Genomic DNA, 24,489 nt, shown 5'->3' on the forward strand with positions numbered 1-24,489 from the left:
ATTTGTTTTTGTTACTCAGGCCTTCTATTACCGTGATACACAATATCAGAGGCCCAATCACATAAACCGAGTCAGTGAGTGCTAAAGTAAAACCTAGGGCCAGAATACAAAACATCTTTTACTGGCATTATTTCATGTCCTTGGTTAAAAGTTAAGGCAATGTCTGCTGAATACACCTTTTACCACCGTATTATCAAAACAGACCTCTGGAGATGTTAATGTAGGCCAATACAGTTTGCTGACATTTGTTGTATGACATTTTATTGTCTAGATTTTTTCTAGGTTCCCCGGAAGCCATCTAAACCAGAGTCTAAACAGTGTGCTTTCATCATGCTGTGCCCTATGTCCTAACTATGCCTTAATTTAAAGGACCCATAATCCATCTGGCCTGCCATGGAAATGGGGATGCTGTAGGCACGGGGGCAGAAAGACTGTTGAGTGTTTAGGGGTGATGATGCAGGCTGATGTCAGGACGGGCCAGCCTTGGCTCAAGTTTTTTTTTTACATAGATTGGCAGTAAATCCTCCTATCTTCCTCCTGGTGGAGACAGACAGACGTTTCAGGCTTTAGGTGAGGGATTATGGATCAATCTGGGCCAAACTCAACCTCTTTCTTTTTTTTTAAAACATTTGTGGCTGAAGTGGGCATTCTACTCCCCCCAGAGGTTGGGGCAGAAAGACTATTGGATCCATTATGGGGCGGAATCATGATCAGATGCCAGTGTGGGTCGCCACTGCCACTTTTTTCTTTCCTCCCTAATGTTTAGTGTGGAGATTGGGACACAATCCAAGAATCACACTTCAAGGTAATGAAAGATTGTAAGGAAATGCCTCCTTGGCATGGTTACCCCCTGACTTTTTGCCTTTCCTGATACTATGTTTTGAATTGAAAGTGTGCTGAGGCCTGCTAACCAGGCCCCAGCACCAGTGTTTTTTCCCTAACCTGTACTTTTGTTTTCACAATTGGCACACCCTGGCTTCCAGGTAAGTCCCTTGTAACTGGTACCCCTGGTACCAAGGGCCCTGATGCCAGGGAAGGTCTCTAAGGGCTGCAGCATATCTTATGCCACCCTGGGGACCCCTCACTCAGCACAGACACACTGCTTGCCAGCTTGTGTGTGCTGGTGAGGACAAAACGAGTAAGTCGACATGGCACTCCCCTCAGGGTGCCATGCCAACCTCACACTGCCTATGCAGTATAGATAAGTCACCCCTCTAGCAGGCCTTACAGCCCTAAGGCAGGGTGCACTATACCATAGGTGAGGGCACCAGTGCATGAGCACTGTGCCCCTACAGTGTCTAAGCAAAACCTTAGACATTGTAAGTGCAGGGTAGCCATAAGAGTATATGGTCTGGGAGTCTGTCAAACACGAACTCCACAGCACCATAATGGCTACACTGAAAACTGGGAAGTTTGGTATCAAACTTCTCAGCACAATAAATGCACACTGATGCCAGTGTACATTTTATTGTAAAATACACCCCAGAGGGCACCTTAGAGGTGCCCCCTGAAACCTTAACCAACTACCAGTGTAGGCTGACTGGTTTTAGCAGCCTGCCACACTCGAGACATGTTTCTGGCCACATGGGGAGAGTGCCTTTGTCACTCTGTGGCTAGTAACAAAGCCTGCACTGGGTGGAGATGCTATCACCTCCCCCAGGCAGGAGCTGTAACACCTGGCGGTGAGCCTCAAAGGCTCACCCCCTTTGTTCCAGCACCACAGGGCACTCCAGCTAGTGGAGTTGCCCGCCCCCTCCGGCCACGGCCCCAATTTTGGCGGCAAGGCCGGAGGAGATAATGAGAATAACAAGGAGGAGTCACTGGCCAGTCAGGACAGCCCCTAAGGTGTCCTGAGCTGAGGTGACTCTAACTTTTAGAAATCCTCCATATTGCAGATGGAGGATTCCCCCAATAGGGATAGGAATGTGACCCCCTCCCCTTGGGAGGAGGCACAAAGAGGGTGTACCCACCCTCAACACGCCCTTAAATTTAGTATTTAAGGGCTCCCCAGAACCTAGGAACTCAGATTCCTGCAACCTAAGAAGAAGAGGACTGCAGAGAAGACGGAGACACCAACTGCCTTGGCCCCAGCTCTACCGGCCTGTCTCCCCCCTTCAGAAGAAAACTGCTCCAGCAACGCTTTCCCAGGACCAGCGACCTCTGAATCCTCAGAGGACTGCCCTGCTCTAAAAGGACCAAGAAACTCCAGAGAACAGCGGCCCTATTCACCCAAAACTGCAACTTTGTTTCCAAAGGAGCAACTTAAAGGCAACAGCGTTTCCCACCAGAAGCGTGAGACTTGCAACCCTGCACCCGGCGACCCCGACTCGACTGGTGGAGAAACAACACTTCAGGGAGGACTCCCCGGTGACTCCGAGACTGTGAGTAACCAAAGTTGTCCCCCCTGATCCCCCACAGCGACGCCTGCAGAAGGATTCCCGAGGCTCCCCCTGACCGCGACTGCCTGACTCTCAGATCCCGATGCCTGGAAAAGACCCTGCACCCGCAGCCCCCAGGACCTGAAGGATCGGAACTCCAGTGCAGGAGTGACCCCCAGGAGGCCCTCTCCCTTGCCCAGGTGGTGGCTACCCCGAGGAGCCCCCCCCTTGCCTGCCTGCACCGCTGAAGAGACCCCTTGGTCTCCCATTGATTCCTATTACAAACACGATGCTTGTTTGCACACTGCACCCGGCCGCCCCCGCGCTGCTGAGGGTGTACTTTCTGTGTGGACTTGTGTCACCCCCGGTGCCCTACAAAACCCCCCTGGTCTGCCCTCCGAAGACGCGGGTACTTACCTGCTGGCAGACTGGAACCGGGGCACCCCCTTCTCCATTGAAGCCTATGTGTTTTGGGCACCACTTTGAACTCTGCACCTGACCGGCCCTGAGCTGCTGGTGTGGTAACTTTGGGGTTGCTCTGAACCCCCAACGGTGGGCTACCTTGGACCCCAATTTGAACCCCGTAGGTGGTTTACTTACCTCCAAGAACTAACCTTAACTTACCTCCCCAGGAACTGTGAAAATTGCAGTGTGTCCACTTTTAAAATAGCTATATGTGTTTTATGTAAAAAGTATATATGCTATTGTGATTATTCAAAGGTCCTAAAGTACTTACATGCAATACCTTTCATGCAAAGTATTACATGTAGAATTTGAACCTGTGGTTCTTAAAATAAACTAAGAAAATATATTTTTCTATACAAAAACCTATTGGCCTGGAATTGTCTCTGAGTGTGTGTTCCTCATTTATTGCCTGTGTGTATGTACAACAAATGCTTAACACTACTCCTTTGATAAGCCTACTGCTCGACCACACTACCACAAAATAGAGCATTAGTATTATCTCTTTTTGCCACTATCTTACCTCTAAGGGGAACCCTTGGACTCTGTGCATACTATTCCTTACTTTGAAATAGTGCATACAGAGCCAACTTCCTACAAAGATCATTTCTTTTTTGGAGGTGGGAACATTTTACAATGCCTGGGGGTCCCCTCTTCCCCGGGGTCTAGTGGGTGAATCCCTGCCTTGGCTCATGGTCCTGTTCAAGATCTCCAAGCAAGTATTCACTAGAGAGAGCTACACTGGAAGTGGACTATTTTGCCCTTTACTTCTATAGCTCTATTGCTTGTATCAGCGCTGAAGGTGGTGAAATCTGACCCCCAAACACCGATCCAAGTGAAAGCAGCCAGTGCTAATGGAGCCAACTGGTTTCAATTTGAATCATTGTTAAGTCATCATGCTGCACATATTGCAAATGAAAAAAATTATGTTCATGTGCTAGACAAACTGTTAGTGGTCTTCACACTACAAAGGGAATGTTGTGGATGTGAAGGATTCATCCACCACATAAAAACAGTTTTTTTTCTTTTTCTTTTTCTTTTTTTAAAGGTGCTTTTTGATGGTAGTGTTATTCCCTGCCTCCACTAGTTTAAGTGTGATTCCTCTGCTGCACCCGTGACTAGGTATGTGGGGTTGTGTGATTTATTCCAAGGCTTGGCTGGAGTAGATCTGAGCTTCATTTGCTTCTGTAAAACAAAATATTGACCAACAAGGCATCATGGTGCAAAATATCATTGTCAAAATATTGGCAATAAAAATATAATATTTACATACATGTAATGTAAAGTGCAAAAATATTGGCTACTAAAATAGTGACATGGTATCGATAATTATATGTATTTATTCGACCTTAACACTATTGTAATTTATAGTAAAAAAAACATTATTTTCTAAAACTTGTAATTTATTTTTAACATAAAAATAACACCTAAAAATGTATTGGAAAAAAGTAAGAATACCTATAACTTTAAATTATTTTTTCAGTTACAAAACATGTTAAACTATAAATGCCAACAATTTTATTTTGCACAGAAATAATTCTGAAAAAATATATTATTCTCAATTCATTAAATTACAGCACACAATATAAACTTGTGTAAATATAAGTAAGTAAACAATATAAAACAAGCATTGCATTTCTTAAATAGTTTTAAACATCTTTTGAAGCTGGGGACCAAGATGGAAGCACTGGCCTATCTGGCTGATATCTCCCATGACAACTCCATTTTCTTTGAAACCAGGGCCAGCCTCCGCCTTTCCTATAGCTGCTGCATGGAGACTCTGCTGAGTAAGATTCAGCAGTACTATCTTGGTGGTGCTGTATTGCCTTCAGATTCAGCAACGTCCGTTTTCCTTATCTACAGATCAGTGGAGGTGTGCAGGCCACCTAGAACATTCTGAGGTGGTGTGGCAAGCCAAGACCACACACTGGAAGCTTCCAGAGTGTACCCCAGGGGTGCAACATGCAAAGGGTGAGGAGGCTAGAGGAGATGGGATCCACAATATTTTGAGTATTGCAGTTCAGCGAGACCATGGCATAACCAACGTGGATGCCAGGAGTCTTGATGAACGAGGAAGTTCTCGGGGGGATAGAACACCTAGGCCACCCATGGGAGTCAAGATCTGCCTTTTTAGGAGTAGTCCTTCTAGGAGCTGGTGATCTGACAGGATAGAACCTACACCAGGACCACATGTCCTGTGAGGGTATATAACAGCAACAGTGGGCTGACAAAAGCTGGGCATCTGTGGAGACCATGTTGGAGTGAAGGCGGTGTAGGGAAAATGTCTTTGCAGCCTTTCGGAGGGGTTCAACCAAGGGGCAAATGTAGAAGGATGTGCAGCAAGCAAATAAAGTGGCACTCTTCCCCAGGGAGAAGACTTTCCTTGAGGCTATATTAGTGCTGATAGCAGAAACTCCCAAATGTACAACAGCCACGGTGCCCTCAGTGGTAAGTAAATTGGAGGGCCTTGGTGGAAAGATAGAATATGAACAGGGAAGCACCACACAGAGGGTCCACTTGTTGGAGGATCACTCAGAAGAGGTGAAGACTAAAAGGCAGGAACAGGTAAATTGAGAGTGCAATGGACAGGATTCTGCTAATTAACTTCATGATCACAGGAATAGACAACCTTTGGAGTGGGCCTATGTTGCGGATACAGGGGACCCCCAACTATTCAAGCTAAGGTGTTTTCAGTAAAGTGTCCAAAACTTTTAGCAACTTTACTGGATTTCAATGGGGACCCGGCACAAGGATTTTGAAAATCAATATATTGGCTTCCCTGCAGGAAAAAAGATGGACATGTTTTTGGGGACTGGAGGATGTCATGGTGAACCTTCAGTGAGGAGATGTGGAATCAGAATGTATTAGAGCAACAATCAAAAAACAATTGATACAGATGGAGAACAACAACAGTCTTCCGTTTTTTTCCTTACATCAGCTCAGATGAACTGAAAAGAAAAGGGGTACTGGTAGACCATGAAGAAGTTGGGGACAGCTGAAGCTGGATGCTTCAGTTGCTGTCCAAGCATACTTGACAGTCAAACATACAGGAAAGCACTACACTTTCTCTCTAGTAGAGTCCATGCCTGGTCTACCAGGAGGTGATGGATAAAAGAGCAGTGCTTGAAAATGACTGAGCCTTAGGATCACTCAGGGGCAAGCTGATCGACTGGTGGAATCCCATAGGCGAAGGGATGTGGATATTGGAAATATTTTTGAAGTAGTGTGTGTTTCTTGTCTGGTCCATCTGCTTTCATCTCCCTGTTCAAGTTCATTAGGACCCTCTGAAAATTTCAAGGTAGCAGTGCTGTAGCAATAGCTTGAATTAAATATTTGGCTTTGACATATAGTAGGAAGTTGGCACATTCTGCTGGTGTGTTGATTAGTGGTTGATGTAAGTTGGATTACTGTGATGATTTTAAAACAAAACATTGATGTTAATATTGATTTTCTATTCTAATGTTTTCCTCACTGGTCAGTCGATGTAGGTCAACTTTGTTGTCAAACTAGGCCTACATAAAGAATCAATTCTAAATAGTTTTGGGAAAAATATATCAAAAACGACTATTTTTAAAATACCAAAGTTGTCCAATTTTGGTAAGACTTCATCACTTGCAGCTTCTGGGTTTGGCAAGCTCTTGGAATTCGAGCTCTAAAAAAGAGGCTAATTACAAAGGTAGAAATTTTGACAGAGGAAAGTTGCAAACAGTATCTGACCCATGAGAGGTCTTCGGTGGGTGCAAAATTTGAATTTTCACGCTTTGAGCTTCCCCCATCAAAACCATTTGCTTCAGCATGACCTTGTCCACCAGCTATCCAACATCGAGAGGCTTTCACCAGCTACAGCTTTCATCCTACCATGAAGGATTTCAGCTTCCATTTCCGTGTCACAGTCAAAAGTAAATCCTTAGACCTGGACGACCTGCTTAGAATATCTAACCTTTTCTTCATTGCAGTGGATCCGTGTGAGAAATTGGTTTGTTGGTTGGGGGTTGAAACCCTACTCAAGTATCAGCCACAATCCGTGTCAGGGTGAACCTCAAAAAGTCAATAAATTAATGTATGCTTAGCCCTCTGGTAGCTTGGCACAAATGCAGTTAGGCTTAACTTTGAGGCAATGTGTAAAGAATTTATGCAGCACACAACAAGGAACTTAGAAAAATAGAGTTAATTTTAATGAATTATTTGCCACCAAAATGACAAAAATCTAATCAGTGAACTGGAGATATGCGATTTCAAAGATTTAAGATAAGTATAGTGCCTAAAACGGTGAAAGTTCCAAATTCATGCTAACTGCGATGAAACACTGGACTAAAACAGGGACCAGGTTAGACACACTGAAAGGGTTACCTTGGAAAATGTTGCATAAAGAGTTCAGTTTGAGGTGGAGGAGGTTGTGAGAAGCAGAGAGAGCATTGTTGTTGGTCGTTGCTGGAGATTTACATTGGCAGTTATGGGACGCTGTTGATGCTGTAGTGTGAAGTGCTGATCTGACATTACGGGTCATTGTTGGTGGTCACTGCAGTGCAAGTCAAGTTCATCATAGTTTCACGTTGGCGGCAAGCACAAGCGGCAAGATATTGGCATGAACTGACCCATTCATGGACGTGAAGAGTCCAGAAATTCAGGATTTAGATTTTCTTCGAGAAGGTGTTCACGCCATGGCTCCAGTGCCTGTGGGGTACCATTTGGTGACCAGGAACTCATTCCAGCAGAGGCCATCAAGGCTCAGGCAGGTCAAGTGGAAGATCAAGTCAAGTCCATTGCAGGTCAGCTAGACAGATGCAGGGATGCCTCTGGAGCTTGTTGTGTCCTGGTAGCTCTGAACAGGAGTCAAGTCAGCTTAACCTTGGAATCACTTCATCCTGTGATTAAGGGTGAAGGTCCAGTCATTCTTCTCACCAAGCAGGGCAGGCCTCAAGCTGCAATGTAGCATGGTGTCCTTCTTCTATAGTATCCAAAGGTCTTGGAGTGGACTGTAGAGTGGCTCTGAAGGTCCCATATTTTTTCCTAGTGTCCACTTTGAAGTGAGAGAAGTTTCTGGAGTTTCCCCACACTGAGGTGTCTGAATTTTCTGCCTCCAATCTGTCTGGAGATACAGTAGGTTTTTGTGAAGTCCCTTGAGTGTGGGCTGAGCCAGTGCCTTTGAGGTGCGAGTGTTGTAGGTGAAGCTCCATCTCCATCAAGTCAGAGAGGGCCCATCCGGCCACCACCTATGCGCTCCTTTGTGCTACTGTATTTGAGAAATAAACAAAGGCCAAATGCCATCTACACCTACTCATTTGACCCAGAAAATGGTTGCGGGCACAGAATGGTTAGGACAGGAAAATGTAAACTTTCTAAAAGTGACTTCAGAATTTTAACTTAAAATCTGTATATATAATTAAAGAGGGTACAGTCAGGAATTGATTTGCTCTTTTGAATTGTCTTTTGTCAGAGGTGAGATTCCATTTGCACTAACCAATCACTAATGCATTACAAAGTCCAGTAATTTAGCATGGTACTTTCAGCATATGAGTTACAAAGAAGGTTGTACTTTTCTAGGTGCATGTTATGATCCATACACATTTCCACCAAGTGATTTACAGCTATACAAGTGAATGTAGAGGCTGAGATGAGGTCTAGTGGCTAAATTCCTCACCTTAGAACTGAAGCACTTTGGTATTAAACTACTAGAGTGCATCAAACACTCGTCTCATTAAAATACTCTTTTAACTGACTTTTTTCACATGATTGCATTACGAGACCCACATAGCATAGCTAAGATGTTTTAAACTTGTATGATCAATCTTTTCCTCATCGGTGTGGTATTTGATTTATTTACAAATTGTGCCAAATGATCTATATATTTGTTTTTTATTTTTAAACTTATTAAAAGAAATGTATGTCCATATGCGTTTTTTCAGCTATATAACTGACTAAAGATAATTAGCAAAAACAGTGGGTATTATCAAACTTAAAGGTTGTAGGACATTTGGGCTGCTTGCCTTGCATTTCAAAAACATGATTGATAATCCTGTTTTTGGAACTTGACCAAAATCCTCTGATTCTTGGCATATTATTGTCATCACCCTCTGGCTGCAGCAGTAACAACCACTGGTAAAGCCAGTAGCTCTGGCTTGTTTTAGCGGATGAATTTGGCAATAGTTTGGGCACTTTGTTTGTTGTACCCAGCTGTCCTACAAATACAATCTCACGATGAAACAATATCTTTGGTGACAACATTGTTAAAGTTCGAAGTAGGGCTCTTTTGCTGAACAGACTGTATTAACAGAAGTAATTGTACCCATGAAGAAGTGTGCCATCAACATGTCAGAAATTAAAGTTTTCTTTGTAAATGATATACCTAAACATAGCACTGGGCAACATATAGTAGATACCTTTGAAACGGGCCCGTACTTTCACTGCATCATTAAGAAATGCTATCTATGTGTATACACATCTTTATTTTCTGAGCACAAAAGAGTATCATTAAGACAGCAAATGAACATGCAAAGCCTACTAGTAAATAGCATTGTGTTTTTTTGACAGGGCAAGACATCCTAACTGCACACACTTCCTGTTCTAAAAAGATGTAAATCAGCAGTTAAAATGCCATTGAATCCTCAAGGTAGGTATATCAAAAACACACAGCTGATCTCAATCTCAGGCATATGTCACATCTGAAATCTATCAGAAGAACTTTGCGTTACTCTCCATTACTAACCTACAATGTAACCGAACTTAAAATGCCATGGCTTTAATGAACAGACTATCCAAGTAATGGAAATCATAAAGGCGACAATGGCTGAAGGGTGCTAAATCAAATGAAATGAATCTCTCTCTCTTTCTCCCCTTTTTATTGCAGTTTATTTGATGACTTGTGGGGCAGATTTATCAGTGCTTTGCACCCGTGCAACCTCAACAACAGTGACACAAACTGGTGTTAAGTGTTGATATCATATTTACTTTACAGTGCAAGTTTGCTTGTGTTACTTTGCAGCCACGAACGGCACCCTGAGGGGTACACGTCATGTTATTGATGCAAAGCCCTATCTGCTAAAATTTGTAGACAGGGATTCGCGTCGAAACAGTGCTTCCTCAAGATGAAGTTAAATTGTTTACATGATTCTATTTCTCCAGACCTTTCAAACTTTGAACTTGAGCTGCAGTGTACAGTACACAAACTTTGTTTGAAAAAATGTAAAGTACTTTTTAACATATTTTATTTTACTAAAGAGACACCCTTCCAGTATGAAACCTGTGATAAACATTAAACACACACCTTTGTACTATGGTGATAGGCAATCTATTTGAATGCCAGTTTAGGGGATGACACCAGAAGCACCACATTTTTGTAGTTATGTCGCTTAGCTGTTTTTGCTCCTCCTGGGCCACGCAGTAAATCTTGCCGAGCTGTGTTGTGCAACTTTTAATAAATCTGCTCATTGATCTTCAAAATATCTAAAGCAGTGTTGGGCCAGATCTCAGCTGTTCAATGCAAATATATGTAATAAAACCCAGTTGTAAAGTGTCCTGTCCAGTACAGTTGCATTTATAAGATACATCCCCTGTCTCCATCATATTCTGTCTTCTGTATTTCGTTTCAATCGCATCTCACACCCCATGGTGTTCTATCCTCAAGCATCTCACATTTGAGATTACTGTGCTGCAGTAAAAACAGTCTCTTTAATGCTCTCCACTTTTTCTCATAACAAGGAAGGTGTTAATATGAAATACTTGAAATTATTTCCCAGATCTTTGACTTTTCTTTTATGCACAAGACTTCCAGCTGTACAAAAACGTTATTGGTGAATTCTGCAAAACATGAAAATGCATGGGATTCACGTATGTTTGTGAGTCTTTGGTTCTTAACCACAATGGTGCATTGCGAAGATTTGGCTTGCATAGTGTTAGGAAACCAGCGACATTTTTACATCATGATAAGTTATATTCCATTACAATGTTTTCCTTTCTCCACAATCCATTTAAAATAGGAAATATGGGTTCCCGTTCACACACATCTTGCATCACTCGCACCTGAATAATTCAGATGTACGTTTGGAAATGTAAATATGTGTAGTAAATGCATTACAAATACTTCGTGCATACACCCATCACTATGACTTTCTTGATGTTCACCCCACCAGCGTTACCTTTTTCTGATCACTGCTGTCCCATTCCAGTGGGAATAAGAATACACATCTAGTTGACATTTAGGACTGTAGAAGAAAACGTTCACATGCAAAACTGTCTTAATAGGTGACCAGTGAGAATTACGTTTGGAATCCATGACCACGGGTCTGTAAATCGGGCCGTCTGACCAAAGGCACATTTATACTCAAGGCTGATTTCAGTTCTTTCATTGTCATTCTCAGCACCCTCGACACTATAAACATTTTATTGTATACTGTTCAAGGGATCTAAAACAACACCACTTCCATCTACAATTTTATTGATTTTCGTCTGTCGTTATTTATTTATTCATTCATTCATTTTTAAATAGTGTGGACCCGGCTCAGGGGTATCAGACAGTTGTACATGATTGAAAAAAACAACTTTGACAAAGAGATGCAGAAATATAGTCACCATAAACAATGGTTGCGGACTGAATAAAAAAAATCTGAAAAATTATATTGTAATCCACTATGAAGGAAAGGGATAAGAACACTTCTAATGAAACCTTTGCAAAAATAATTCCAATGGAATGTGAAGTGGTAATGGTGGGATGGTGGAGTGAGAGTGAAGATGAACAGTAGTAGATAGGGCAAAACAGACGGGTAAAGGCAAGAGGGATATTGGCCCGAGCCAGAGAGTACGACCAGTCTGCCAGTTAAACCATCAGCAAAAAAAAACATATACAAATGTGAGCCCAGACATCCTTGAGGGTTAACCATTTTAAGGGAGTTAGTACAGTAAATTATATGGAGAACTGGAAGGGGGTGGGTTGAAAAATGGTGACTCAAGCTAGTGGAAAAGGCATTGAGGATGTGGGCAGAAGAAAGTAGGTGAACAGAGGCTGATAGCTTAAAGGAGCAGTTAACCTGTTAGTATCAAGGTGATGGTAAATTCAATGGTACAGAGGATTTCCTGATGTTATAGTAGTCATTTGTGGACTCTAGCAGTTCTCAATCATGGCCATTCTTGGGGCAGCCCAATTTAGGGGGGATGATAAGGAAAAGGCTTGGAGTTTTTTTGTCAAGCACAACCTCATGAATCTTCAGGGGAACAAGCCACCAAAAGTGCAGACCTGAAAGTTGCATGTGAGAAAATAAAAGAGCCAGCAGTAGTTAACACCTTGCATTGGAGGAAGATGACTGTAAAAAGGAACATCCACATGAAGCCAGCTGTTACGCATTGAGCATTCTCAGAGATTTAGTCATAGTGAGAAGTCATCAGGAGATACCGCAGCATAGAGGAAAACACAAAGACTAGAGCTAGGGGATCTAGGCTAGTGTCAGCACAAAACGTTACTATGGAGCAGTGTGGACCTCTTTAAGTGCAGTTGGTCAGTCAGTCCTGATGTGAGCAGAGGAGTTTATTCAGATGTTTCGTGATGGGAACCACTGATTGGGCTGAAACAGTGAGAGATGAATGTGTCATCTGAAGGATTTTTGTCAATAGAGGAGTCGCTTGACCTTTCTTCACAATGTTATTTTATTTTCCTATTACAATTGAAGACTGAGGGCCTGATTTAGAGTTTGGCAAGTATGAGAACAAAAGATGCGTGGCAGCTCTCTCACTCCAAAGAAATATCAACCCACAGTTTGTTAAGGATATAATAGTCCATATACAATATGTTTTTGATATGTATACAAGTATTTATCAAAAAGTCTGATCGAAATGATACCAATATGGCTTAACAATTAGGATACAACCAGAATAAAAAATTTGCCAAGAATTGTAAACAAAAAAAAACAAAAAAATTGATATTTTTTTTCATAATATTCTCCTATATACAATGATACAATGAATGCGACTTGATGATACAAATCCAGCCCATTTCAAGCTTATTTTCAGCCAACAGTCATTTGCAGCCAACACGTGTTTCGTCTAGGGAAGTCTCCTTTTGATTTCCCGTACGACTTCTTCAGGGCTACAATTTACAAACACAAAGTAGAACATAAGAACCAAAATGCTCCAACTTAGATATGTCAAAATTGAAAAAAGGGGAACCCACTGAACAAAATTTTTCAAATATTCTTTCAAAGGCTAAAGTGACCACATGCAAAAATAGTGATCAAACGACATGCACCGAACAAGTAAAAACCTTCCCAAGTGCTCTTTACACCTTCCACTATCAGAGCGTGAGTGTTTGATTTATACTAAGGAAAAAAACCACAGTTACAACACGGAAAACACCCCTAATGGTCAAGAATTCAAATTTGAATGGAAAGCAAAGCAAAGAATTCTTTATTAATTACCTCGTATTTACACCATTCTCCAAAACTATGATTTTAGTTGAACCTTATTATTGTTACGGGCCATTTATAATTCGTCTGAAACAAAGGAAAAAAAGAGAAAAAGGAAAAGAAACAAAGACGCCATGTGACCTATTAAAGTTAGGTGTAATCTATATGAGCCATAAGTTTTAAAGCTCAAAGGAACAAGAAAAGTGCCATAAAGGTCCAATAGAATACCTTCTGTCCTAAATTATTATAATCCGTCTTCAATTGAAACTGTAAAACGAAAGAAGAAGTAAACTCCTTAAATATAGAAAACCTACATGAATGGTGTACTGTAACAGGCTAGCGTACGCACACAGCCAGAGCGGAGAATCATTAGAATACAGTATTCCCAACTCACCCGCAAATAGTAGAATCGCCGTATCAGCGTAGATTTGTATCATCAAGTCGCATTCATTGTATCATTGTATATAGGAGAATATTATGAAAAAAATATCAATTATTTTTATTTATTTTTTACAATTCTTTGCAAATTTTTTATTCTGGTTGTATCCTAATTGTTAAGCCATATTGGTATCATTTCCATCAGACTTTTTGATAAATATACATATCAAAAACATATTGTATATGGACTATTATATCCTTAACAAACTGTGGGTTGATATTTCTTTGGAGTGAGAGAGCTGCCACGCATCTTTTGTTCTCATTGTTGTCAGGTTCTATGACCTAAGGGTTTGGGTGTTTCCCTGGTGCGGGCACCTCTCATTCTTTAGCTTTTTACTGCTTAATAGGGGATCCTGAGCGCCCATTTTAAAACCCTAACTGAACACCCCTTCATTATAGACTCAGAGTTTGGCAAGTAGCCTGCCATCTGTCAGGGTGGTGGAGGCCATGTTTGTGCTTGCCTCTCTTCTTCTCCAGAGTTTTATTCCTTTAAAATATGCTGGCCCTTGCATAATGCAGCAACTCATAGTGAAATTTTGGCCCTGGTGAGAATGCCTTCCAAGTTAGTGCAGAGTAATATTTGTGTCCACCTGGTTCAGTAACCATTTATTGTTTGCTTTCACTAACTTGGTTTGTACCACACAAACACATTAACCTGGATAGAGCTTGGAAGACTCGAACATGTTATTATTTTGTTGCTGTGTACACATCAGGAAAAAAAAATGTTTTATCTTTTTGAAGTGTGTACTCCAAGTATCAAATACAGTTTGAATAAATATTTAATCACATAGTTCATGCTCCTGTATATCACTCGGCCTGCGCCCATTCAAAAATGTAAACATACCCGTGACCCACCCCCATTCTGCTCATGCTGGGTGTGCATGGTGGAGGAGACGGTCAGATGTTGATGATGAGTAGGGGAGGCATTGGATCCTGGTTGCATGTGGCATCAGCAACAGCATGGCTGGGTTGGAGGTGGGCCTTGCTGCTGGCCCGTGCCTCCTCCTCCTCCTACTCTTCCTCCAAGGCCAACAGCCAGTGATTTTCAGAAGCCATGACCTCCAACATTTGGTGCTGCAGCTGGGCAGCTATTTCCTGCTGTGATGGGCATTACTGCTTGCCAGCTCCAGCAGCAAAAGTAGCTGTATCAAGGCAGTAAGAACAAAAACATGAATTGTGATGCTTAGCACAAACATTTGTTAATACTGTGTATAGTTGCACCATAGTAGAAGACTTTTGGTCCATTGAAATTTAATTTTGATGTGATGCTTGATGCATCACAGCCTAGGCGAAGATTTCACCTCCCGTGCATCACATCATACCACTGATTGCAAGGAATTAAGCCAGAACACCAACATAATCAAAATGTGATTTTTGTTTAAAGTATTTCAAAATGTCATAATGACTGTCTATATATAGACCATTTGGGTTGGATTTACATTAACGGTGATGGCACCCGGCATCCGCGTACAATTTGGAACAGACTTTGAGTGGGCGAGGAGATACTGATCTCCGGCATGTGCACGAAGCACTGGAAGACGTATTTATCATAAGGAACTTTCAACAACGCTCAACGCAACTCTGAGCGACAGTCTCATCGAGGAACAACGATGAGGGTGTCTTTAAATTGATATGGATGCCGATGCTGCCCTGCCGCTGAGGAACGCCTCAGTTGCTTGGGGTCTGGGTGCTGTGACAAGGATTTCAAATGTAAGACAGTTTGCCACAGAGAGAAAGAACTGGTAAAAAGGAAATTACGGAAAAACCTGTTTGAAAAAATATGCTGAATGTAATTGATGCACGTATTCCTTTTAATAGGATGTACGAATAATATTGGATTGAACTATCAATGACTATAATCAAATTATTGAATTAAGAAATCATGTTAACAGCAATCACGTTTGAATATCTTACAGGTGAGAGACATGTGGCTATTAATCCCAGAATGCAATATAAATAGTGTCATGGCAGGAAGGAACAGACGATACCACTTGAAAAAGACATGGTTGTCGAAACGCGTCGTGGGGTCTGAAAACATGTCTGAATAAATTAAGCTGGCATGGAGCCCCCAGGAGTGCAGTGCCTTTTTTGAGTGATGATATATATATATATATATATATATATATATATATATATATATATATATATGCTAAAGAGAAGAGAGAACTCTGGGTAGTTCCCAAGTTCAGGTGAAGAGCAGCTCCAGTATAGGATATAATGGACTCGTAATACGTCTGGTGGTATATCCGTCACTTTACCGTCACTTTTGGGACGGATTAACACCTCCTCCAAAGTTGTAATCAGGCCCATAGTCTTTTGCCATTTATACAGCAAAGTCTATAAACATAGGATTAGCACAGTGCCATCCTTGCCGAGCTGTAAATGACAAAAGTCTTTCACCACTCCAGGCACAGTTTTACAGCTTTGAATTGGTAAAATACCCCTATCAAAGCCAACCTGGAATGAGCAAAAGCTACCCCTGACACGTGTTTCGCCATCATCATAGCTTTTCAGAGAGGTTTAGTTTTGTCCAGACCAAAGAAACACCCAGTATAAGTCAAAACAAATCCCTTTCAGGGTTAGAATGACACATAAATTATGCAAAAGGGAAGAGTTAAAGCTTCATATTTCTGGTTCCCTTGTTTGAATATTATTGAATATTAACCTTTTGTGTACCAATAAAAATCTTACCTATTTTTAGAAATTGGTTTTGGGATTTTTATTGTTTTATGTTTTGACTTTAAAATAGTTTTGCCACTGCTAAAGGCTTTGCACACTATTCCTTTAGTGAAGTCTGACTGCTCTGAGCCGTAGCTACCGGGGGTAAGCCAAAGTATATTTATTGAACTTGTGTGTTGGTCTGGACACAATTTTAGATTTGGGAAGGACTCACATCATCTTCATTTAGTAATAATCCCCTTTCTTACATATGTACATTTTAGGGATTAGATTTGCTATTCTAACTCCAGTCACCGCAAATATTCCTGGATGTTCATATATTGAGGGAAGAAAGGTAGATTTTAACACTAGTCTAGCAAATATGGGGACAAATGCATACATTTACTATTCTAACTCCAGACTAACACATGTCATATTCCATCCCTAGTCCAACAAACACAGGGGAAAGTAAAGATAATGGGGGCATTACTATTCCTACTGTGTTGTAGAACAGAATATCCAGAATGTGTTGTAAAAAAGTAAAACAAAGTGATAAACTTACCTTTTGTTATTTGTATTCAAATATGTTGGCAGTTGTGCTATTTTGAGCACAATACTGTGGTTGAAGGATGTCCTTAATTGGGCTGTAGTATTTATGGAGTACGTATAATATAGGCTAATTATAACTACCTTGGTCTTTTGTAGGTGTGGTGTGGTATTTGTGTGCCCCTACCTGTGCCCCTCCTTAATTTTCATTTCCTCCTCTTGTTTTATAATGGCTAGTCTTTATTTTACAGTCACTCCTTGTTAGAAATGGGGTATCTGGTTGGCTAGGGTATGCACCTCAGCCAGGCAGAACCTACCCACTCTAGTCAGGGCAAGGAAGTTACACGTCCAAGATAACACCTGCTCACCCCCTTGGTATATTGGCACGAGCAGTTAGGCCTATCCCAGAGGCAATGTGTAAATCGTTTGCACAACACACACAATACATGTGATGCAAAATGTACACCACAAAGTAAACACAACACTGAGCTATGTAAAAATAAACTGTAATGCACAAAACATAATTAGACCAACATTACACGTAAGTAATACCCTGCAACATTAGCAGTTGTCAGAACGTTACACAAGTTACTAATATTCTGCAAGAATACGCAGTTGTCACATTAGAACACGTAAGTACTCAGTATTCTGCAACATAAGCAGTAGTCAGGAATTACAGTAAGAATTCTATGCACTTGTCATGAATAATTCCTAAATACCCATAAAAAGGAACATTAGAAAACATCTCACAAGTCACATAAATACATATCAGCAAATCATGCCCATAAAAGGAACATTAGCACATATGTGTACTGGAAGGAAAAGCAGGTAAATCATATAGATTCCCCTAGGTACATTCTTGGCTCATTGAGCCACTATATTCCTAAAAGTACCTGGTTTCCTAGTGTGGAGGCATTCCCCGTGTCTGGAAAGGGGTGTATGGGGGGGGGCTTCTGGCACTCCTGTGCGCTCACGGAGGCCACGCAGTGCTCCTGGGGCAGAGGGGCGGTTGGCACCCTCTCCTTATGGAAAACGGGCCCCTCTGGGGGCCCGCGATTTGGTTGGGGCCTGCCTCGGCCTCTGCACAATCTGTCCTCGGGGTGGGGGCCAGGCGAGGCCCTAACAGCAATCAGGGGAAGCAGGAAGGGGACCTCCGTTGAGGTCTCTCTTCCCGGAGTTTGCCAGTAACAATGCCCAGTGGTTGAAAAGGAAAAGGAGCGTCCTGATCCTGAGGCAGAGACTGGGGGATGGGGGGCGCTCTCCGCGCCTTCCCCCGAGTCCTGCGTGAAAGGATCGGACCCCTCCTGGGGCCTGAGTAGACACTCGCCCGCACCCGATGCAGTGCGCAAGTGTTCTTAAGAGCTTCCTGGGCCGCCGCGGTGATCTCTGCAGAATCGGAGGCGTCTGGTACCCCGGGGGCGCTCCCGAGAGCAGACCGTGTCCCGGGGGGCGCCGACAGGAGCATGCTTGCTCCGCTTGGCTTCTTCTTGTGCCCCCCGGGGCACTGGAGAGAGCGCAATCCTCGCACTGAGTGTAAACTAGACACCCGGGTTGTGGCGGTGATTTGGGGGCAACAAAAAGAGCGATTTTCAAAGCGCTACAACTCAATCTGCAGCCCGGGCTGCGGCGGTGATTTTCCCCAGTCAGAAAAGCGCACTTCTGGAAAAGCGCTTTAATAGTCACAAAGGAGCGCTCCCAAAGCACTTGGCAGCAACAGCAGCATGCCTGGTGCTGGCAGAACTGTACAGAGGTCAGGGACCACAGCACCCTGCCTCTGGAGACAACTGATGAGGAAGGGGGCACAGGGCTGGAGAACCCAGCAGCAGGTCAGCACAACAAGGGGGTGCAAGCAGTGGCAGTTCCTCCTGGTGACCAGGCAGGTCACAGGTCAGCAGAGCAGCAGCAGTCCAAGGTGGTCCTGGTGAGTCCTTTCAACAGCATCCTGTCCAGTTCCAGGTAAGGTTCCTGGAGTCCCAAGAATGTCCAAAAGATGTCTAAATTGTGGGGAATATTCCCTTGTATGTATACTAGGTTTACAGTGTGTTTTACAATGGCCAGGAGAGGGGGTTCCAACCAGTTACAACTGGTTCTGGGAGTGCCCTTTCTCTCCTCCAGCACAGGCTCCAAACATCAGTGGGGGGTAAATGACCCTATTGTGTGATGCCAGGGCACAGCCTTCACAAATGTATGTGTGCCCCGCCTCTCTCTTCTCTCAGTCCAGGAAGGCTTTACAATATGTAGATGCACCTCTGTGACACCTCCACCCTCCCTGTGTTCAGGCTGTCTGAGAAGTATGCACACAGCCCCAACTGTCAGTCTGCCCAGACGTGGATTGGAGGCAAGCTGCAAAACACCAAAGTCATAAGCACAGATAAATGTGAACTTTCTAGAAGTGGCGTTTTTGTGATAGTAATAAAAAATACACCCACACCAGTAAGCAGCATTTCTCATCACTATCACAACCATACCAAACATGCCTATGCTACCCCTCATGAATCAGACAATACCCCTTACACATAAGGCAGGGCATTTCCAATGTAATCCTATGAGATGGCAGCACTCACAGCAGTGAGACACCAAGTTAGGCTGTTTGTCACTACCAGGACAGTCCACGCAACATGGCACATGTCCTGCCTTCTACATACCTGGGACCCTGCCCAAAGGGCTAGCTAGGGCATACCTTAGGGGTGATTTACATGTAGTAAAAGGGGAGTTCTGGGTCTGGCAAGTAAATTTAGATGCCAGGTCCCTGTGGCAGAAAACTGCGCACACATGCCCTGCGCTAGCAGGTCTGAGATAGGTTTGACAGGCTACTTCAGTGGGTGGCGCAAGGAGAGCGGCCCACTTGTAGCATTTCATTTACAGGCCCTGGGTATAGGGATACCACTTTACAAGGGACTTATAGGTAACTTAAATATGCCAATTAGGTATAATCCAATCATACCAATTTTGTAAGGGAGAGCACATGCACTTTAGCACTGGTTAGCAGTGAAAAAGTGCTTAGAGTCAGAACGTCAGACAACAAAGGTCAGAAAAATAAGGAGGCAAAAAGCAAAAAGTCTGGGGAATGACCCTGTAAAAGGGCCAGGTCCAACACTCCTCATTTCCAGTTCCAATTTACACTAAAGCACAGAGCTATGTGTCTTAGTTCTTCACACATTTAAGTAGAACTCTGCACATAATACATAGGACAGACATAGGTGATGGTCTACATATATCTGTAGTTATGTGAATTGCATTTATGTGTATATGAAGCAGTATTACAGGAGTACTACTACGTATAGTCGGAAATATTTTTGTGATTAACCCCGACTTTATGAAAAACTAAATATGTGAAAAGGTAATTTAAGAATATCAATCCACTATCCATTGGGAGCATATGATTTTGAGGCTTACATATCACATTTCTAACATTAAGAGGACTCACAGGCATTCCTTCTCACTACTAAATAACATCATGAAAGAAGGAAATGTTCCCTTTTAAATGGGATAGTCAGGAATTGAGCTACTCTTGAGCATTGTCTGTTGTCAGGGGTGAGATTCCGTTTTGCGCTGATAAGCCACTAGTACATTGCAAAGTCCAGTAATTTAGCATGGCACTTTCAGCATATGAGTTAGAAAGAAAGTTGTACTTTTTTAGGTGCATGTTATGGTCCTACACATTTGCACCAAGCGATTTACAACTATATAAGAGAAAGTAGAGGATAAGACGTGGTCTAGTGGCTAAACTCCTCAACTTGGAACTGAATAACTTTGGTATCAAACTACTAGAGGGGGTTCAAACACTCTGCTCATTGAAAATACTCTATTAACTAACTTTTTATTACATGATTACTTCAGTTTAAGAGACCCGCCGAACACAGCTAAGATGTTTTAAACGTTTATGATCAAAATATTCCTCATCGGTGCTGGTATTTGATTTATTGACAAAGTGTATGTCAGTTGTGCCACATGACCTATATTTTTTATTTTTAAATGTATAAAAACAAATTTATATCTGTATGTGTTTTTTCAGCTATATAACTGACTAAAGTAAATTAGCAAAGAACACTGTGTGTTATCAAGCCTGAAGTACGTTGTAGAACATTGGGGCTGCTTGTCTTGCATTCCAGAAACATGATTGATAATCCTATCTTTGGCAGTTGTCCAAAAGTGCTCTGATTCTTGGCATATTATTGCCATCACCCTCTGGCTGCAGTAGTAACAACCACTGGTAAAGCCAATAGTTCTGGCTTGTTTTAGCGGATGTATTTGGCCATAGTTGCGGCACTTTGCTTGTTGTACCCAGCTGTCCTCCAAATGCAATCTCATAATGAAGCAATATCTTTGCTGACAACTTTGTGAAAGTTGGAAGTAGGGCTCTTTTGCTGAACAGACTGCATTAGCAGAAGTAAGTTGCACTAACAAAGAAGTGTGCCATGCGCATGAGTCAGAATTAAAGTTTTCTTTGTAAATTATATGCCTAAACAGTGAGAAAAATGTGTTATTGCAATACAGGAGCCACCATTTTAGAAATCTTGGTGATAATCTACCTTAGGGACAATTTCTTCATTTTCAACTGTGCACGGAAGTCAGATTATTTGAGGAATCAGAGGATTTAAAGAGACGTTTGAGTGAGAGGGGCTATCCCAGGAGTTTAGTGAAAAAGGCACAGAAGAGGGCATGGTCTTGCCCAAGGGAAACCCTACTTGAACCTTAGACACGAATGGATACGGTCGATAACAGAATGCTGTGTCACAACATTTTGTACCCATAGTACAGAAATAAAAAAGATTATGAACTGTTACTGGACACTGATTTCGGATGAAATAGAGCTACAAGATCCACCCATGTATGCATTTAGGAGAGGAAAGAATATAAAAGACTTCGTGGTTAGTTCCCTTTTAGATGAACCACCAAAACCTATACATATATAGCAAAAGTTCTCAACTTACGTGAATGCAAATGGATTCATCTCCTTAACACAGTAGCCCAGGATTTGAATGAATATGAAGAGATAGCTAGACAGGAGAGTGGAATTGGAATACCTTTTCTGAATATTAAGGTGGGCTAGCTATTTGGGGTTCTTTCATTTTTTGTCCTTTTCTGACCAGAATAATTAGAATTGAATTATTGAATGATTTGGTTTGTTTTTGTTTTTTAGTAAACCATTAGTTGGAATCAATGGGATATGTTCCAGATGGCCATGAATTTCTTCGTGGACTGATGATGAAAAAATATTTTTCCCATTTGGACCATTGTAGCTGTGTATTATTAAACATGGCATTGGGCAAAATGTAGTAGATATTTTTTAAACAGGCCCGTACTTTCACTGCATCATTAAGAAACCCTATCAATATGTATTCACATCTTTACTTCCTGGCCACAAAAGATTATTATTATGACAGCAAATGAACATGCAAGGCCTACTAGTAAATAGCACTGTGATTTTATGACAGGGAAGAGCATCCAAACTACATACACTTCCTGTTCTAAAAAGAAGTAAATCAGCAGTTTAAATGTCATTGCATCCACAAGGTAGACATATCAAAAACACACAGCTGATCTCAATCTCAAGCATATGTCACATCTGAAATCTAACAGAAAAACGTTGTGTCACTTTCCATTATTTATCTACAATGTAACTATCCTCAAAATGCCATGGCCTTGATGAACAGACTGTCAAAGCAATTTAAATCATAAAGTCGACAACGGCTGAAGGCTGCTAAAGCAAATCAAATCAAATTAGATCACCCTCTCTCTCTCTCCCCCTTTTATTGTAGTTTTTTGGATGAATTGTGAGGCAGATTTATTAATGCTTTGCAGTGGTACAGAGTCAACAATAGTGACGCAAACTGGTGCTAAGTGTTGATTTCATATATTACGTTTCCAGTGCAAAACTTTTTTTGTGCTGAAAAGATGCAAGCACTTTTCACTTTTTTGTGTTACTTTGCAGCCAGGGACTGTACCCTGTGCACTCACACAGTACCACTCATATTTTAATGCAAAGCTCTATTTAGTAACATTTGTAGACAGGGATTTGCATCAAAACGGTGCTTTCTCCAGATAGGAGTTAAGTTGTTTACATGATTTTATTTTTCCAGACCTTCCAAACTTTTAACTTGAACTGCACTGTAGAGCTCACAAAATATGAGACAGATTTACAAGGCCCTAACACCATTGGAGCGTCACTTTTAGTGACGCACCGGTGGCGCTATGCACTGCACCGTATTTACAAGGTGGCGTTAAACCACTTTTTGTGGCTTAACGCCACCTTATAAATACGGCCCCTACACACGCAGCACTTTGCGTGGGAAGGGTGTGCAATGGGTTTTGCTGTTGGCCTGCCACAGCAACACCCATTGCATTTTGATGCTGCCCCAGATTTACGCGTTTTTGCGAACCTGAGGCAGCACCATAATCTAACGCCACCCCAGGTGTGTATGCTGCACACATAGAAAGCGCAAAAGGCCATTGAAAATTGTTTTAGGGCAGTAAGGTGTTCCTTCCTGCACAAAAACAATCTTCCCCGCAGCGCAGCAATTGTTGTACCATGGCGCAAGGAAGGCTGCTTTGGCGCTCGGGAGCAAATTTAGCACCGGTTACGTGGCAACACAGGGTTCATCATATTCAATTAAATCCGGGGCATCCCTGCATTTTGAAAATGACAGAGTGCAGCACTGCCAAATTTGGCGCAGCATCAAGCGCCGTCATTTTCTCTTAAATCTGGGCCCATGTTTGAAAAGTTTTTAAGTACGTTTAGCATATTCTTTTTACTGGAAGGGCACCTGTCCAGTATAAAACCTATGATAAACATTTAAGACACACCTTTGTACTATGGTGCTAGGCAGCCTGTTTGAATACCAGGTTAGGGGATGACATCAGAAGCGCCATATCATTGTAGATATGTTGCTCAGCTGTTTTCAGCTGCTTTTCCTCCTCCTGCGCCGCGCAGTAAAGCTTGCTGAACTGAATGGTGCAACTTTTAATAAATCTGCCCATGGATCTTCAAAATATCGAAAGCTGCGTTGGGCTACATATCAGTTGTGTAATGCAAATATATATAATTAAACCCCAGTTGTGAAGTGTCCTGGCCAATATAGTTGCATTTATAAGAGGCATCCCCTGTCATCATCATTTTCTGTTTTCTGTATTTCGTTTCAATCGCGTCTCACACCCCATGGTGTTCTATCCTCAAGCATCTCACATTTGAGATTATTGTGCTGCAGTAAACATAATCTCTTTAATGCTCTCCACTTTTTCTCATAACAAGGAAGGTGTTAATATGAAATACCTGAAATTATTGGCCAAATCTATGACTCTTTCATTTATTCACAAGACTTCCAGCTGTACAAAACGTTATTCATGAATTCAGCATATCATGAAAATGCATGGGATTCACGTATGTTTGTGAACCTTTGATTCTTAACCACAATGGTGCATTGCGAAGATTTGGCTTGCATAGTGTTAGGAAACCAGCGACATTTTTACATCATTATAATTTATATTCCATTAAAATGTTTCCTTTCTCCACATTTAAAATAAGAAATATGGGTATCCGTTCACACACTTCTTGCATCACTCACACCTGAATAATTCAGGTGTACGTTTGGAAATGTAAGTATGTGTAGTAAATG

This window comes from Pleurodeles waltl, chromosome 8 (genome assembly GCF_031143425.1).
Source record: "Pleurodeles waltl isolate 20211129_DDA chromosome 8, aPleWal1.hap1.20221129, whole genome shotgun sequence".
Classification (NCBI taxonomy): domain Eukaryota; kingdom Metazoa; phylum Chordata; class Amphibia; order Caudata; family Salamandridae; genus Pleurodeles; species Pleurodeles waltl.